Consider the following 17,108-nt stretch of genomic DNA (forward strand, 5'->3'; position numbering starts at 1 on the left):
CTGCTGTAAAAATGTAATGTGGCAGATCTCATTGTCGGGGGGGGGGGGGGGGCACTCAGACCCGGGTCTGTCCCACGGAGGTCCAGTCCTGTCAGTGCCTCGTCTTTACCACTCAGAAGAGAGAGTGTGTGTGTGTGTGTGTGTGTGTGTGTGTGTGTGTGTGTGTGTGTGTGTGTGTGTATCAGGTAGGGTTGCCACCTTTCGGAAATAGAAATAAAGGACGCCCCGATTTCAGCAGCGCAGGAGCCAAAAAAAACCCCCAAAACTTCTAAACTGCATAAAAATGTGTTTATTTTATATGAAAAAACGTGTTCTTTAATAGCATTGAACTTGCATGACTGTACAGACAGCCAACCATATAGCAGCTGAAATATCCTCCTATGCTCTGTATGTCCACATCAGCCAAGGTGTAGAATATTGCTTCAGGTGAAGAATATGGCTTAAAAGTTCATTTATTTCAATAATTCAACTAGAATATGGTGTAAAAGTTAATTTATTTCAATAATTCAACTTAAAAGGTGAAACTAATACATTACCTAGTCTTATTACATGCAAAGCAAGATATGTTAAACCTTTATTTGTTATAATTTTGATGATGGAATTGTTTATTGATTTCATAAAATATTCTCTAATTTATTTTTTATTTGGGGTTTTCATAAACTGTGAGCCATAATCAACAAAATCACAAATAAAGGCTTGAAATAATATATTTGTTTCACCTTTAGTTAAATTTACTACGAATGACGTTTTGCAATATATTCACATTTTCCGACCTTCACCTGTATATTATGACATCAATAAATAAGAGCATAATATGTCCGTATTGGTTCAATATGGAACGCAACTTTTAATTCCCAATTCCCAACCCCTTGATGGAGGTGAAGCCCGAGGCCTCCCCGCTGTCTGGCACACACACACATATATATATATGTCTACGGGCCCCAGTGCAAGACCGATGTACGGGCCCTTTAGTATGTCGCACTGTACATTGAGACGCAAACTGCAGGACAACGTCTCTAACTGAACAGACCTACTCACTCACGGTGGCTAGACTAGACTTTAATATCATAAGCGTGCGGTGACTCTTATCCACTGAAACCTTCCCTTGCTGAGTAAAAGTTTATATCAACATTAATACATCGCTGCACATTCACTTTACAATCAGTAGAAAACAAAAAGTAATATAAAATAAAACCTCATTCAATTACCCGTTGCATGCTGGGAGCTCCGCCTCTCCACCTTCTAAATGGCATGATGAGACAGAGAGACAAACAATAGCATCTCTCTCTCTCTCTCTCTCTCTCTCTCTCTCTCTCTATCACTCTTTCTGTCTGTTTCGCTCTCGTCTCTCGCTCCGCTCTATGTTTACATTTCAAATTTCTGAATTTCCCGCCGGTTAATCTCGTCTTGTCACATGATCAATCCTGATTGGTCGACTCGACATGCAGCATACACATATTACCCATAATTCATCTCTGCATAACGTGATATATCTTTTTTCATCACGTTTTGAGTTTGTGTCAGTGTTATTATTATATTTTCTCTATATAAAATAACATAAAGTACACTAATACTGTGATTCATTGACTTTTTCTCCAACCGAAGTGGTGACACCATGACCCAGATGAACGTGTACAAAACATATTAGAGGAGATGATGTATAAATGACCGCGAGTGCAGGCTGTCCTCCCATTGAGGCGGTTACGTTAATGACGTGTGAATGGGGCTCATGTAGGACTTCTCTAGTCACAAGTTATTTACGGGTCCCGCTCGCACTCATCATGGGCCCGTGACGGGCCCCCTGGCGTGCCGGGCCCCAGTGCAGCTGCACTGCCTGCACTGTCTATAGCTACGCTGCTGTATATATATATATATATAATGTGTGTATATATAATAATAATGACATATAAAGATCTGGGCACAGACGCAGCAGGTCCTGTTGTCCCGCCACAAAGATTTTGCTGGCCTTAAAGACTTTGCTGGCCTTAATGTTTCCTGTGTTTTATTTTGTTCATTAATGTTAAATTGTGTGTGTGACAGATGTGTGTATGGGGCGTTCATGAAAATACGGGACAAATCGCGTCCCGTATTAGTTCAATAGGGGACGCAACATTTTTTTCTCAAATAAAAGGACAATTGTGTATTTTACGGGACGGGTGGCAACCCTAGTGTCAGGTCAGATGTAGAGGTTCCTGCTTGTCTGCAGAAGGGGAGACTCTTCCTCATAGCCCTTTTCCACCAAACCAGTTCCAGAGCTGGTTCTGGTTCACAACTCGTTCAACGTTGTAAACCAGCTGAGAACTGGTTTGTTTTTCCACAGCTCGGGGTGCTAAGGGGAGCCACGTCATTACGTCGCTGCAAACGTCAGTTACGTCTCTGCGTTTGCAGTGAAAGTTGCAGCAACAACCAGGTATCTGCTCTAACAGGACTTGGTCCCCTTAGCTCCTCCGCGGACACATCTCTAAAAGACCGGTCGGCCCAGTCCCAATCCCCCCCTAGTCCTACTTTTCTTCACTACCCCTAAATTTTGCGCGTTCCCGTGAGGGTAGTGGTGTCCCAATTCCTCTTTTCATCTAGGGGGAGTGCACATATCGAGGGATTTCAGATACTGACTCGCCGACCGAGGGCTAGAGAAAATTCCCAGAATGCTTTACGTCATCATTTGCAGACTGAATTAAACAAAAAAACATGGTGGACATTTCTTATTTTTTAGTGAATAAAATCAATATTTTGAGTTAGTTTCTGCATAAAAATGCATTTTGATTACATTTCTAGCGAGAAATATATATTTTACTTTCATAATATTCACTCTGTGAATGTACAGGACTGTCTCAGAAAATTACAATATTGTGATAAAGTCCTTTATTTTTCTTAAGAATTATTATTCTTGCCTAGCATGACACTGGCACCATCAGTAACAAATGAGACCCAGTTTTTTTGAAGCCACTCTTCACTGAAGCCTACAGTGTACAAACAGTTCAACAGAGCGTCCTCTATACCCGCTGCTCTTTGGCTTTCCAGCTCAATCAGCTCCAGAAACAAAAATTCAGGAGTAGCTCCATCTATAGAGGCTTTCACATTGACAATCATGGCAGATTTGTGGCTGAGAGATGTAGCCTCATCAATAAGAACAGACAATTTGCTTGAAGAAGACACAATACTGTCAACAATTTTTTTCTGCATCTCTTTTGCTATGTGTTGCACAATTGCTGTGGAACTGTACCTTGAGTGCAGACTAGTTCCCATGTTAACACCATTTTTTTTCTGAAGCTCAATGAGATCATTATGGTCAGTGAAAGGTCGGTTCATTTTAGCAAGATAGTATGCTGTTCTGAATTCATCAGTCTCAGCTAACACAGTCTCTGACACAGTTCTCACTATATTTCCAAGTAAATCCTGTCCAGCCTTCTCAGTGAGCTCCTGAGCTATTTCGTGTGCCCTAGACATCTCATGTCGTCGAATTTTGTTCCTATAGGACGCTAGAGCTGTTTGTCTGTTTTCATTTGTGCCCGAAGACTTGATTTCAAAGGACACCCACTCCTCCGATATAGACACTCTTTTCTCTGTGAGGACGCCAGTTGACTTTGCTGCACTGCAGATAGCACAACCTGGAAGTAAACAAAAACATGAGTAATTAACATTATAATACAAGTCCTTTTTTGTATCTAGATTACTATTAGGACTTGTTGAACAGGGGCAAAATATATTAATGAACTGTTCAATAGCTCTAATTATGTGACTATATCTAACATATCAGTAATTAAATGGTGCACACAGTGTCTTATTAATGCACCTTTAAGATGACAATGAATTAACTTATTTTTTATTGACAATTTTATGAATTAACTATTTGCATATACAGTACTTGAGTCGTAAAAAAGAAATCAGGGGGGATGATGGATTTGATCATATGGGGACAGATAATTTGTGCTGATTACAAATAATATAATATATTACAAATAATAGCACTGACCAACACACCTGCAGAAATACTGCAGGAATGACATAGCAGCAGTTAAATGCAGCCTTCTGTAAGCTTTAAATATCCACTGGGCTTACATCAAATACATCAAAACACAACAATAAAAACACTTTTCTGAACTTATCAATATGACTCTGTCCTTCACACGATAAGTAAAATGGATCACTGCAAAAACTCTAAATCAAGAATATTTGTCTTGTTTCTAGTTAAAATGTCTCATTTTAGTAAAAAAAATCTCATTACACTTAAAACAAGACTCATCACTGGAAAAAACAACAATTTTCACCTGTTTCAAGTAGATTTTTACTTGAAATAAGTAGGAAAATCTGCCAGTGGAACAAGATTTTTTTGCTTGTAAGAAGAAGATAAATCTTGTCCCACTGGCAGATTTTTCTACTTATTTCAAGTGAAAATTTACTTGAAACAGGTGAAAATTGTCAAATAAGTTATTTTTCTGGTGTTATTTTTCTGATGATGACTCTAAATGTTGAAATAGCAGTAAAACCACATTCATTGATGAAATGACATAAGGGATGGAAAGGGGGGATGGCAGTTTTACAGGGGGGATGATTTGGACCGTTTTTATTTCAGGGGGGGATGATTTGGACCGTTTTTATTTCAGGGGGGATGATTTGGACCGTTTTTATTTCAGGGGGGGATGATTTGGACCGTTTTTATTTCAGGGGGGATGCCGTCCCCCCTCATCCCCCCTCAACTCGAGTACTGTGCATAAAGCATTGGGATAGTAGCATTTTTTGAAGTGAACTCTCTGTAAAAACTCTCTGCACTTTAACTGACCAGTTATCCCTTTAAGTTTATGCATTTAAATTCTTTATACCAGCTTTAAATGTTGGCAGGCAAATATTTACCTAACTTTCCGTTTCTCCAGTCTAACCAAGGATGCCTGTTTTTAAACTCCCTCGCCTGACTCTCACTCCACAGGGTTGGCCAGTTGGAGTTGACTGCCACACACACAGACACACACACACACACACACACAGAACCACCAGTTAGCTAGATATTATTTCAATGTGCCATTCACTTGCTGTTACAGTAACGTTTACTATTATTATAACATATACGAGTTCTACTTACCAGGTAAGGTGATAGCATCAGCAGGCTCCTCGTCTCCATCATCAGGTGCACGCTCCCTTTCTGAAACGCTGTCGCTGGCGTTAGCTGCAGCTGTAGTTTCCCCCGAAGCGGCAGTAGCAGGGCAAGCGGGAGGCTTACCGAAATACTTAAATAGTGTCATTTGGTTTTCTTTTCTTTTCATTCTTTTCTTTTCTCTACCTTCTTTCTCCAATACGTCTGCCTACTACTCGAGCCCGCCATACAAATTTGCTCTTTCCTTGTAGGTGACGTGAACGTCACCGTCACGCCTGACGGAAGCCCCAGGGTCCTAAAGTCCGCTCTTCGAAACACAGAGAATGCAAATTTATGAATGGAAAAGTGAAAATGAATGTCACAAAATCATGTTGATACGTATCATTGCGCATTTCTAAGTGGTTATACGGAAATTCAGGACCTTTTCTAGTGGGTATACGGCGTATACCTGCGTATCACGTAGACTACATCACTGGGTCCAACTGTTCTCAGCGAGCAGCCGGTGCTGCCGGTGCTGCCGGGGCCCTCCCCCGAACAAAAACACAGAGCTGCAGTCACAGCTGGAAGCAATAAAGGTTCCACCTCCAGACGTCCACAAAGCCACTGCTGGCCGACCTGCACGGGACCAGAGTCATCCAATAAAAAATAATACTCATTGATACATCGTGCTCATTTATTTTTATGTTCTCTTATTATTCTTATTAGTTTTTAAATCTCTTAACTATCAGGGACGTCTGGGAGGGGAGGTCAGGGAGGTCTGGGGAGGTCAGGGGGGTCAGGGGAGGTCAGGGGGTCAGGGGAGGTCAGGGAGGTGAGGGAGGTGAGGGGAGGTCAGGGGGGTCTGGGGAGGTCAGGGGAGGTCAGGGGGTCAGGGGAGGTCAGGGGGGTCAGGGGAGGTCAGGGGGGTCAGGGGAGGTCAGGGGAGGTCAGGGAGGTCAGGGGAGGTCAGAGGGGGCAGGGGGGGTAGGGAGGTCAGGGGAGGTCAGGGGGTCAGGAGAGGTCAGGGGGGTCAGGGGGGGTCAGGGGAGGTCAGGGGGTCAGGGGAGGTCTGGGAGGTCAGGGGGTCAGGGGAGGTCAGGGAGGTGAGGGGAGGTCAGGGAGGTCTGGGAGGTCAGGGGAGGTCTGGGAGGTCAGGGGAGGTCAGGGAGGTGAGGGGAGGTCAGGGAGGTCAGGGGAGGTCAGGGAGGTGAGGGTGGTCTGGGGAGGTCTGGGAGGTCAGGGGAGGTCAGGGAGGTCAGGGGAGGTCAGGGAGGTCAGGGGAGGTCAGGGGAGGTCAGGGAGGTGAGGGTGGTCTGGGGAGGTCAGGGGAGGTCAGGGAGGTCAGGGAGGTGAGGGGAGGTCAGGGAGGTCAGGGGAGGTCAGGGAGGTGAGGGTGGTCTGGGGAGGTCAGGGAGGTGAGGGGAGGTCAGGGAGGTGAGGGAGGTCAGGGAGGTTGGGGAGGTCAAGGAAGTCTGGGAGATCAGGGAGGTTGGGGAGGTGAGGGAGATCAGGGAGGTTGGGGAGGTCAGGAAGGTCAGGGAGGTCTGGGAGGTCAGGGAGGTCTGGGAGGTCAGGGAGTTGAGGGGAGGTCCCAGAGTGTGTTTGTGTGTCCATGTTTTGTGTGTTTGTGTCCATGTTTCGTTTGTGAGTCCGTGTTTCGTGTATTTATGCGTCCGTGTTTTGTGTGTTTCCATGTGTTCCATGTGTTTGCGTGTCCGTTTGTGTGTCCATGTTCCATGTGTTTGTGTCTGTGTTTGGTGTGATTGTGTGTCCATGTTTTGTGTGTTTTTGTCCATGTTTCCTGTTTATGTCTCTGTTTCGTGTGTTTGTGTGTCTGTGTTTCGTGTATTTGTGTGTCCATGTTTTGTGTGATTTTGTCCATGATTTGTGTGATTGTGTCCATGTTTCATTTGTGAGTCCGTGTTACGTGTATTTGTGCTTCCGTGTTTTGTGTGTTGGTGCGTCCCGGTTCCATGTGTTTCGTGTTTGGAGCTAGAACAGTCTCATAATTCGCAAATGCACACACCCAGTGGCGATTTTGGTCTGTAAATTTTGGTGGGGCCATGCTGGAAAATCTTATGCAATCAGTATCAAGTGAGAGAAGGGACCACAGCCCCTTTGACCACAAAATTGCAGCTGAATAATGCCATCATCACACAAACAGTGCCAATCTAACGACATATATTATCATATCAATAGCGCTACTGTTGTGAGAGTAGTGAGGGAAGATGTATAAATGACAGACACAGCTCTTGCCTTCACTCGATTGTATTCAGTGAGGAAGAGGAGCGCTATTCCCCCTACTGGAACCCTGAGGTATTACCACTGGATTGACGCACAATTACCACAAACAATTACACTTTAAATGTATTTTCTACACAGTTATAACCGGAGCAACTTAGCAGAAATAACAAAAAAAACGTATATTTTACAATACTCTGAAAAGGAATTAAATTATATTTTCTAAAAAAACGAAATAATTTGTTTTAATACTAAATACTCTCATCTGCCACACTACCAAATGGGCAGTGTTCAAAAGCTCATATCAAATACTCAAGATCGAAACAGCAACGTGACAACAATAAAAACACAATGCACAAGCACGACCGTGCACGAGCATGCCGTGTACGGCGCACATGCAATACACAGCAATTAATATACAAAGACACCACAGTATACCACAGCCAAACAGCCATTTCAGCACCACAGACAGGTAAACAGCTCCATCAGCGTCGGGGAGCCCACGTGAGGTTGTGTCCCCCCCACACCCACACCCACACATGTATCGCCAGTTGCGCATTACACAAAGTCCACTAATTCAAAGAATATAAGTAGGCCTACATGGTCAGTTCCACTATAAAAATCTGTTAAACTCACCGTTGACGATCACTTCTGGTTAAATCATCCGGTCGATGTGGTCCCAAACGTTTTATTTCCAACTTGATCTCAATTGCTAAAGTGCTAAATCGCACACGCACCGGTAGTCAACTTCATTCATTTTGAAAGAATGAAACGTCACCTATCAATCAAGTACGTAGCCGGCGTACGGCGCGCGTCGCCGCGACCTACGCCGTAGGCTCTGCGTTGGTGTAACGCAGAACCATAAATCAGCCTTTATTCTCGCGCGGTTTGAAAAAGACAAGCGAGTGATTATGTACATTCACTGAGTGAATATTATGAAAGTAAAATATTTATTTCTCGCTAGAAATAGTTTTTTTTTTATTCAGTCCGCAAATGACGGCGAAAAGCATTCTGGGAAATTCTGGGAACAGCCAATCACAGAGTGAGCTGTTTGACCGCAGGCCGACGCCGATTCAACATGTCTGCTTCAGTTCAGAGCAGCCAATGAGAGGTGCTCTGGGGCCCTGAGCTCGCGGCCCCACTGTCGAAGCTAATGTGTGCGCTGTACACGCGCACGCGTGCGCAGCAGTTCACCAGTTAACAACATTACAGGCAGAGGAGAGATCTCCGCTGTGCCCCACCGAGCGGAAACAGAGGAGGGGCTGGATCAGGCAGGGCGAACTATTTACACACAGTTACACTACAAAAAGTGTCAGCAGATGAAATTAAGTTGCATCAAATGAAAACTGCGGACATTTCATTGTAGACAAATTTATTATGAACTTATGTTTAATGACATAATCTTCCCCTGCGCAGCAGCGCACTCTGGTGGGGCCGTGCCCCACCGGCCCCTAATGCAAAGACGCCAGTGCACACACCGTTTCACAAATGCACAGGACAAAATTCACAAAGGCACACACTGATTCGCAAATGCACAAACCGTTTCACAAATGCACAGGACAAGTTTCACAAATGCACACACCGATTCACAAATGCACACACCGTTTCACAAATGCACAGGACAAAATTCACAAATGCACACACCGTTTCACAAATGCACAGTACAAGTTTCACAAATGCACACACCGATTCACAAATGCACAGGACAAAATTCACAAATGCACACACTGATTCGCAAATGCACAAACCGTTTCACAAATGCACAGTACAAGTTTCACAAATGCACACACCGATTCACAAATGCACAGGACAAAATTCACAAATGCACACACCGATTCACAAATGCACACACCGTTTCACAAATGCACAGGACAAAATTCACAAATGCACACACCGTTTCACAAATGCACAGTACAAGTTTCACAAATGCACACACCGATTCACAAATGCACAGGACAAAATTCACAAATGCACACACTGATTCGCAAATGTACAAACCGTTTCACAAATGCACACACCGATTCACAAATGCACACACCGTTTCACAAATGCACAGGACAAAATTCACAAATGCACACACCGATTCGCAAATGCACACACCGTTTCACAAATGCACAGGACAAGTTTCACAAATGCACACACCGATTCAAAAATGCACACACCGTTTCACAAATGCACAGGACAAAATTCACAAATGCACACACCGATTCACAAATGCACACAGCGATTCGCAAATGCACACCGTTTCAAAAATGCACAGGACAATTCACACATGCGTAGGACAAGATATACAAATGTATTTCTGATGCACACACAAATATAACCTGATTTACAAAAGTTTTTTTTGTCTGTGAGCTGCACTGGATTTGTGTGTGACTTTTGAGACTCCCCTGACGTGACTCGATCCACAAATACGTTTTTTTTAACACAGAAGGATCTGCAACCAATCAGATATCTTCCTTTGTTTCAGCCAATTATAAGAGCGCACCCCACATGGGGGACGATTTACTCGTAAACCAATCAGATTAAAGGGGCGGATACACGTGCTGTTTGAACTGCGTTTGCGTCGGTCGCTTAGAAAAGTGATTCAATATTTCGAGTTGGTGGAGTAAAGATAAATAAACAAGACAGCAACACGGGATGGAGAGGAGATCACTGCTCTGCTTTTCTTGTGATCTCGGTATGACAGGCTCACAAGGGGGAACCCAAGAGCGAGACAGTGGTGGAGTGAAGGATGAATTTATTGTAGGGAAGGGGAAAAAAGGGGGTCCGGTTAGGGCAGAGGTGGTTGCTGGCACGGAGAATGGCTGGCGTGGGGAGGAGAGGACGATGGAGGGCTGAGTGGAAGCCAGGGGTAGCTTGGAGCTGGAGGGTGGCTAGGAGAACAGGCTGGTTGGTAGCTGGCAGAGGAACAAGGAAACACAAGGGAGGGGAGAACACAGGGAAACACGGAGGTACAGCCATGGCTGTAACAGTACCCCACCTCAACGGGCGCCACCAGGCGACCCACCAGGCTTTTCAGGGTGGAAGTCCCGGACCAGGGACGCACCAAAAATATGCCGCCGAGGAACCCAGCAGCGCTCCTCAGGCCCATAACCCTCCCAGTTAACCAGATACTGGAAACCCCTGCCGCGGCGGCACACGTCCAACAACCGCCGGACAGTGTAGGCCGGATGGTCATCGATGATGCAGGGGGGTGGGGGGGCCGCAGCTGGAGGAGACAGTGGGATAATGGAGACCGGCTTCAACTGGGAGACGTGAAAAGCAGGGTGAACCCTCATGTGAGGAGGAAGCTTGAGCTTGACGACGGTGGGATTTATGACAGAAAGTATCTCATATGGACCAACATAACGGGGTGTGAGTTTCTTGGAAAAGGTTTGCAGAGGGAGATCCTTATAAGAGAGCCACACTTTCTGACCTGGTATGTAGTTAGGGGCCGGTGTCCGATGGCGGTCAGCAATGCGGCGATTGCGGTCAGCAGTGCGGAGCAAGGCAGCACAGGCATCCTTCCAGACCTTGCGGCAACGGCGAAGATGAGCTTGGACCGAAGGGACGGAGATGTCCTCCTCCAAGGCTGGAAACAGAGGTGGTTGGAAGCCCAAGGCACATTCGAAAGGTGACATACCCGTGGCGGCTCTTGACAGGGAGTTGTGTGCATACTCAATCCATGGCAGGTGGGTGCTCCAGGAGGAGGGATTCCTAAAAGCAACACAGTGAAGCGCAGCGCCCAGGTCCTGGTTGGCCCGCTCCGTCTGACCGTTAGTCTGGGGATGATAACCGGAAGACAGACTCACCGAGGCACCGAGGGCCTGGCAGAAGGCTTTCCAGACTTGCGAGATGAACTGGGGCCCACGGTCAGACACAATGTCGGAGGGTATGTCATGGAGGTGGAAGACAAGGCCGTGTGGAGCTTGGGGAGAGGCACAAAGTGCACAGATTTAGAGAACCGGTCCACAATGGTTAGTATAATGGTATTACCTTGTGAAGGTGGAAGTCCGGTAACAAAGTCGAGGGCTATGTGAGACCACGGACGAGCTGGGACTGGCAAGGAACGGAGTAACCCGGCAGGTGGTTGGTGAGAGGCCTTGGCACAGGCACACCCCGTACAGGCGGACACAAAGGCACGGGTGTCAGAATCCATTGAAGGCCACCAGAAATGCTGCTTAAGGAGGGACAAGGTAGGGGCAGTTCCGGGGTGGCAAGCAAACCGGGAAGTGTGCCCCCACTGGAGGACTTGGGAACGGACGGAGCTAGGCACAAAGAGACGATTGGGAGGCCCGTTACCTGGGTCTGGCTGAGCCCGTTGAGCATCCCTGACAATGGATTCGATCTCCCATGTAACTGCTGCCACCACACACGTCTCAGGAAGGATGGTGTCAGGAATGGAGGGCGCCTCCGCCGAGGAAAATTGGCGGGAAAGAGCATCTGGCTTCAGATTTCGAGAGCCTGGATGATAGGTAAGTGTGAAGGAGAAGCGGCCAAAGAACTAGGCCCAGCGAGCTTGACGGGAGTTGAGGCGTTTGGCTGTCTGGATGTAAGCCAAGTTCTTGTGGTCAGTCCATACGACGAACGGATGTTTGGAGCCCTCCAGCCAGTGCCTCCATTCTTCCAGAGCAAGTTTGACGGCCAGAAGTTCCCGGTTCCCAACATCATAATTCCTTTCCGCTGGTGACAGACGGCGGGAGAAGAAAGCACAAGGATGCAACTTCTGGTCGGTGGCCGAACGCTGAGGGAGCACAGCCCCCACTCCAGAGCTGGATGCTTCGACCTCTACAATAAACTGACGAGTGGGGTCTGGGCGGATGAGTACAGACGCAGAAGTGAAGAGCCTTTTGAGACCAGAGAAGGCCGCCTCGGCCTCAGGGGTCCAAGAAAATGCGGTTGCAGTGGAGGTGAGTCTGGTTAGGGGTGCGGCCACCCGACTGTAGTCTCTGATGAAGTGGCGGTAGAAATTAGCAAAGCCAAGGAACTGCTGGAGCTGCTTAACAGATGTGGGTTTTGGCATGTTAGCCACTGCCTGGATCTTAGCAGGGTCTGTTCTCCTTTGTCCACCTTCAAGGATGTACCCCAGGAAAGAAACTGAACTGGCATGAAATTCGCATTTCTCTGCCTTCACAAAGAGTTAACTCTAGGAGCCTCTGGAGTACTTGTCGGACATGTTGGATGTGTTCTTCTGGGTCTTGGGAGAAAATCAGAATGTCGTCAAGATAGACAAACAAGATAGACTTCCTCTGTTGAGGAAGTCACGGAGTACATCATTCACTAGGGCTTGGAACACAGCAGGGGCATTAGTCAGACCAAAAGGCATCACAAGGTACTCGAAGTGTCCAAGAGGGTTGTTGAAGGTTGTTGAAGGCCGTTTTCCACTCGTCCCCCTCCTTGATCCTGACAAGGTGGTAGGCGTTTCTCAAATCCAGTTTTGAAAAGACAGTGGCTTTCTGAATGGATTCGAAAGCTCAGTCGATGAGGGGTAAAGGATACTTATTTTTGACAGTGATGGCGTTGAGGCCTCTGTAGTCAATGCAGGGGCGGAGAGTGCGATCCTTCTTGGACACAAAGAAGAAACCTGCTCCAACTGGGGAAGAGGATGGATGGATGATGCCAGCAGCCGGCGATTCATGAATGTATTGCTCCATTGTCTCTCTCTCTGGACGGGAAAGGTTAAACAGACGACTAGAAGGCAGGGGAGCCCCAGGGAGGAGGTCAATGGAACAGTCATATGGGCGATGAGGGGGAAGGGAGAGAGCACGCTGTTTGCTGAAGACTTCACCCAAATCGTGATAAACAGCTGGGACTGCTGACAGATCTGGGGGTTCCGAGGGGGAGGGGAAACAATGGCCTCTACTGGGGCAAGAGCAGACTGCAAGCAGGTTGAAAGACAAAAGGGGCTCCAGCTAACCAATTTGCCAACAGACCAGTCGATATTGGGATTGTGTTTGTTGCAATGTCTTCCAGTGCAACTGTGAGAAACCTTGGTGTTGTTTTCGATCAGGATTTGTCGTTTAAACCATATGTCAATCAGGTTTGTAAAATAGCATTTTTCCATCTCCGTAATATTGCAAAGATTAGGAAAATCCTCTCGCAGAGTGATGCAGAAAAACTAGTTCATGCGTTTGTATCTTCTAGACTAGATTACTGTAATGTGTTATTAGCAGGATGTCCAAGTAATTTGCTGAATAGGCTCCAGCTGATCCAAAATGCAGCAGCACGAGTACTGACAGGAATCAGCAGGAGAGACCACGTCTCTCCAGTGTTAGCGTCGCTCCATTGGTTACCCGTAAAATTCAGAATCCAATTTAAAACTTTATTACTTGCATATAAAGCCCAAAACGGCTTAGCTCCGCATTATTTGCAAGACCTGATAGTGCCTTATGTTCCTGTCAGAGCTCTCCGTTCTCAGGGTGCAGGTTTACTCGTAGTTCCTAGAGTACCCAAATGTAGAGTTGGAGGGCGGGCGTTCTGCTATCAGGCACCACTACTATGGAACCAACTTCCAATCTGGGTTAAGTTTAACTAGTGTAAACTCTAGTGTGTTAGAGTCGCTCCTGTAGTTTCTTGTGCTGCCCCCTCCCCTCCCCCTTTCTCTTCTCTTTTTTCTTGGTGCAGCATCCTCTGCCGGTGGCGAAGAGCATCTCTGAATGCAAAACACCGGATCCTGCAGTGTGGGAGTGAGGGGGGCAGGGTAACGGCCCCTTTTGGGCGGGGGAGAAGGTTCGTCCCTCAAGACTCCTCTCCCTGGCCCTGCCCCTTTTCAACCTTTCCCCGGCCCTGCACCCCAACCTGGGACTTGCTGATTGGGCCGGAGCTTCGGGAGCTGCGTGCTGGCCTGCAGCCCCCACCCCTGGTCGTCCCGTTGCTGCTTCCACCTGCCTGCTGTGCTGTTGCCGTCCCTGACCCACCAGTCTGGCCCTCGGCAGGAGGGTCCCCCCTTATGAGCCTGGTCCTGCTCAAGGTTTCTTCCCTCCTAAAGGGGAGTTTTTCCTTGCCACTGTTTGGCTTATGGTTTTTCTCCCACTAGGGGAGTTTTTACCTGCCATTGTTTATGTAATAATTGCTCGGGGGTCATGTTCTGGGTATGGGTCTCTGGAAAGCGTCTAGAGACAACTTTTGTTGTATTAGACGCTATATAAATAAAATTGAATTGAATTGTTTCCGGAGCCAGAGGTGACCTAAGACAATGGGGGCACTGGGAGAGGAAATTAGATGGAACTGGATGTACTCATGATGATTACCAGACAGGATGAGATGTACAGGACTTGTACGGTGTGTCACATGGGCAAGGAGATGGCCATTGAGGGCATTAGCCTTCAGGGGAACGTCCAGGGGCTCGCTGGTGATGCCTGTTTGAGCAGCCAGGGTGGCATTCATGAAGCTCTCGTCCGCACCGGAGTCCACCAAGGCGGGTAGAGGCAGGGACAATTGGTTCCAACATAATGTGGCATTGAACTGCATTCTGGGTCGGGGTTTAGGAGAGGAAGGAGTTTGGCTCGAGAGAACCCCCACTGCTACTGACGAGCCTGTTCTCTTTGACTGATGGGGACAAGAGGCAAGGAAGTGACCCTTTTGGCTGCATTAAATGCACTCTCCAGCTTGCGTTCTCCTCTGACGCTCTGTTGGGGAGAGACGAGCCCGGCCCAGCTGCATGGGTTCTTCAGGTGGTAGAGGAGAGGAGGAGCTGGAGGAGGGGCTGGCACAGGGGATGGCTTGGGGAGCTAAGCTAGGTTGAGGCACGGGCAGAGTCAGAGGGCGTGATATAGGAATTTGCGGAGGGCCTGCTCTCTCCTTGCGGCGCTGCCGCAGGCGATTGTCAAGACGAGTAGCCAGGGAAATAAGGGAGTCCAAATCCTCTGTTTCATCCCTCGCCACTAGCTCATCCTTGATGTAATCCGCCAAACCATTCATATATGCTCCCTGCAAACTTAGCTCTCCCCACCCACTCTCTGCTGCCAATATCCTGAACTCAATGGAGTAGGCCGCAACAGACCTGGAGCCTTGACGGAATGAGAATAGCTTGCTAGAAGCTTCTTTGCCTTGGATGGGACAGTCACAAACTTTCTCTAACTCTGCCACAAACTGAGGGTAGGAAGAGAGCACGGGGGAGGCTCTATCCCACAGCGCTTTAACCCACTGAGCTGCTCTCCCGGAAAGCAAACCCATAATAAAGGCAATGCGTGACTGACCTGAGCTATATGTTGCTGGTTGCTGCTGAAACACTAGAGCACACTGGAACAAAAACTGTCCACAAACTGTCCAGAGTATCGCTCCGGGGTCGGGATGTGAGGTTCCCGGGAAGGCGGAGCTGGAGTGGCCTGAGCTGGGGGTGAATCAGAGTGAGCAGCGCCTGGAGGAGCAGCGGCTGATGAAGCAGTGAGTTGGGAAACACTGGTAGGTAATGGCTGTAATGACTCCCCTACTTCACGAAGAAGCTTGTCATGTTGTCCAAGCAGGGTCCCCTGGGAAGCCAGAGCATGATGGAGTGAATCCACGCCCGCTGGGTCCATACTGGCCAGATTGTTCTGTGACAGGCTCACAAGGGGGAACCCAAGAGCGAGACAGTGGTGGAGTGAAGAATTAATTTATTGTAGGGAAGGGGAAAAAGGGGGTCCGGTTAGGGCAGAGGTGGTTGCTGGCACGGGGAATGGCTGGCGTGGGGAGGAGAGGACGATGGAGGGCCGAGTGGAAGCCAGGGGTAGCTTGGAGCTGGAGGGTGGCTAGGAGAACAGGCTGGTTGGTAGCTGGCAGATGAGAATGGTCCTGGGGGAACAGCAGAAAAAGCAGTCAGTAACAAGCTCAAAAATAGCAAGAAGATTTAAATAAGGTTTTCACTGGGATCGGCCTGAAGTGCGCACCACGGAGGTTTGACAACAATCTGGCGAGGAGTGGTGGAAAAGCCGGTGTAGAAATACTGCAGTGGAGATGAGTTGATGGATGGCAGGTGTGGAGACTGAGGGAGCTGATGAGCTGATGAGCTGATGGCAGGCAGGTGTGGAGGAATCCAGGAGTTGAGTGTGAGTGGCAGATGACCACACCCACGCCAGCACACAGAACAAAACACAGGGAGTGACACAAGGAAACACAAGGGAGGGGAGAACACAGGGAAACACAGGGGAAGAGGGAGGTACAGCCATGGCTGTAACACTCGGTAAAGAAAACAGCGCGATCAGAGATGGTTTGTCGGGCCGTTCAACCAGAGCCGTCGGGAGAGCTCTTAGTCCTGCCGATGCAGCAACTGATGATGAGAAACAGCGGAGATATTTATGTATTTGAACTAGGGGTGTCTTTCAGGAGAACAAGCCTGTCGACGCGTCAAATAACGGGGGCGAATATTGCTGTTCAGAACGCGACCTGCAGTTCTGGCTCTGGCCACGAGTGGCGCTGGTCCCGGTCAGACACCAGCAGACCACAGTGACCAGACATGGAGGTCGGAAACAAGCAGCTGTTATCCTCACATTCATGATGTGACATTGCCACCACACAGAGACAAACATGTGTCAAAACAGCGGTGGCAGATCAACACATTCCCGGTGCAGAGTCGTGCTCATGGGAAGATGCAGCGGTGATGATGCTGGTCGGGGTTTAGTCCACCGATCATCAAACATCTGAGCTGGATACAGAGGTTCTTCGGTTATCAGTCGACTGATACCGACTTTACTCCAGATATTTCGGTAAATTAATCTCCTGACATGCGCATGCTGCTCCACCTGGCCACTGCTGCTCGTCCCCATCAGGTAGTGCAGCAGCTCTTTGCGGCGGTCCGTCTGGTTCTGAATCAGCGGGACAATCCCAAGTAACACGTAGT

Source organism: Cololabis saira, chromosome 22 (assembly GCF_033807715.1).
Source record: "Cololabis saira isolate AMF1-May2022 chromosome 22, fColSai1.1, whole genome shotgun sequence".
Taxonomy (NCBI): Eukaryota; Metazoa; Chordata; class Actinopteri; order Beloniformes; family Belonidae; genus Cololabis; species Cololabis saira.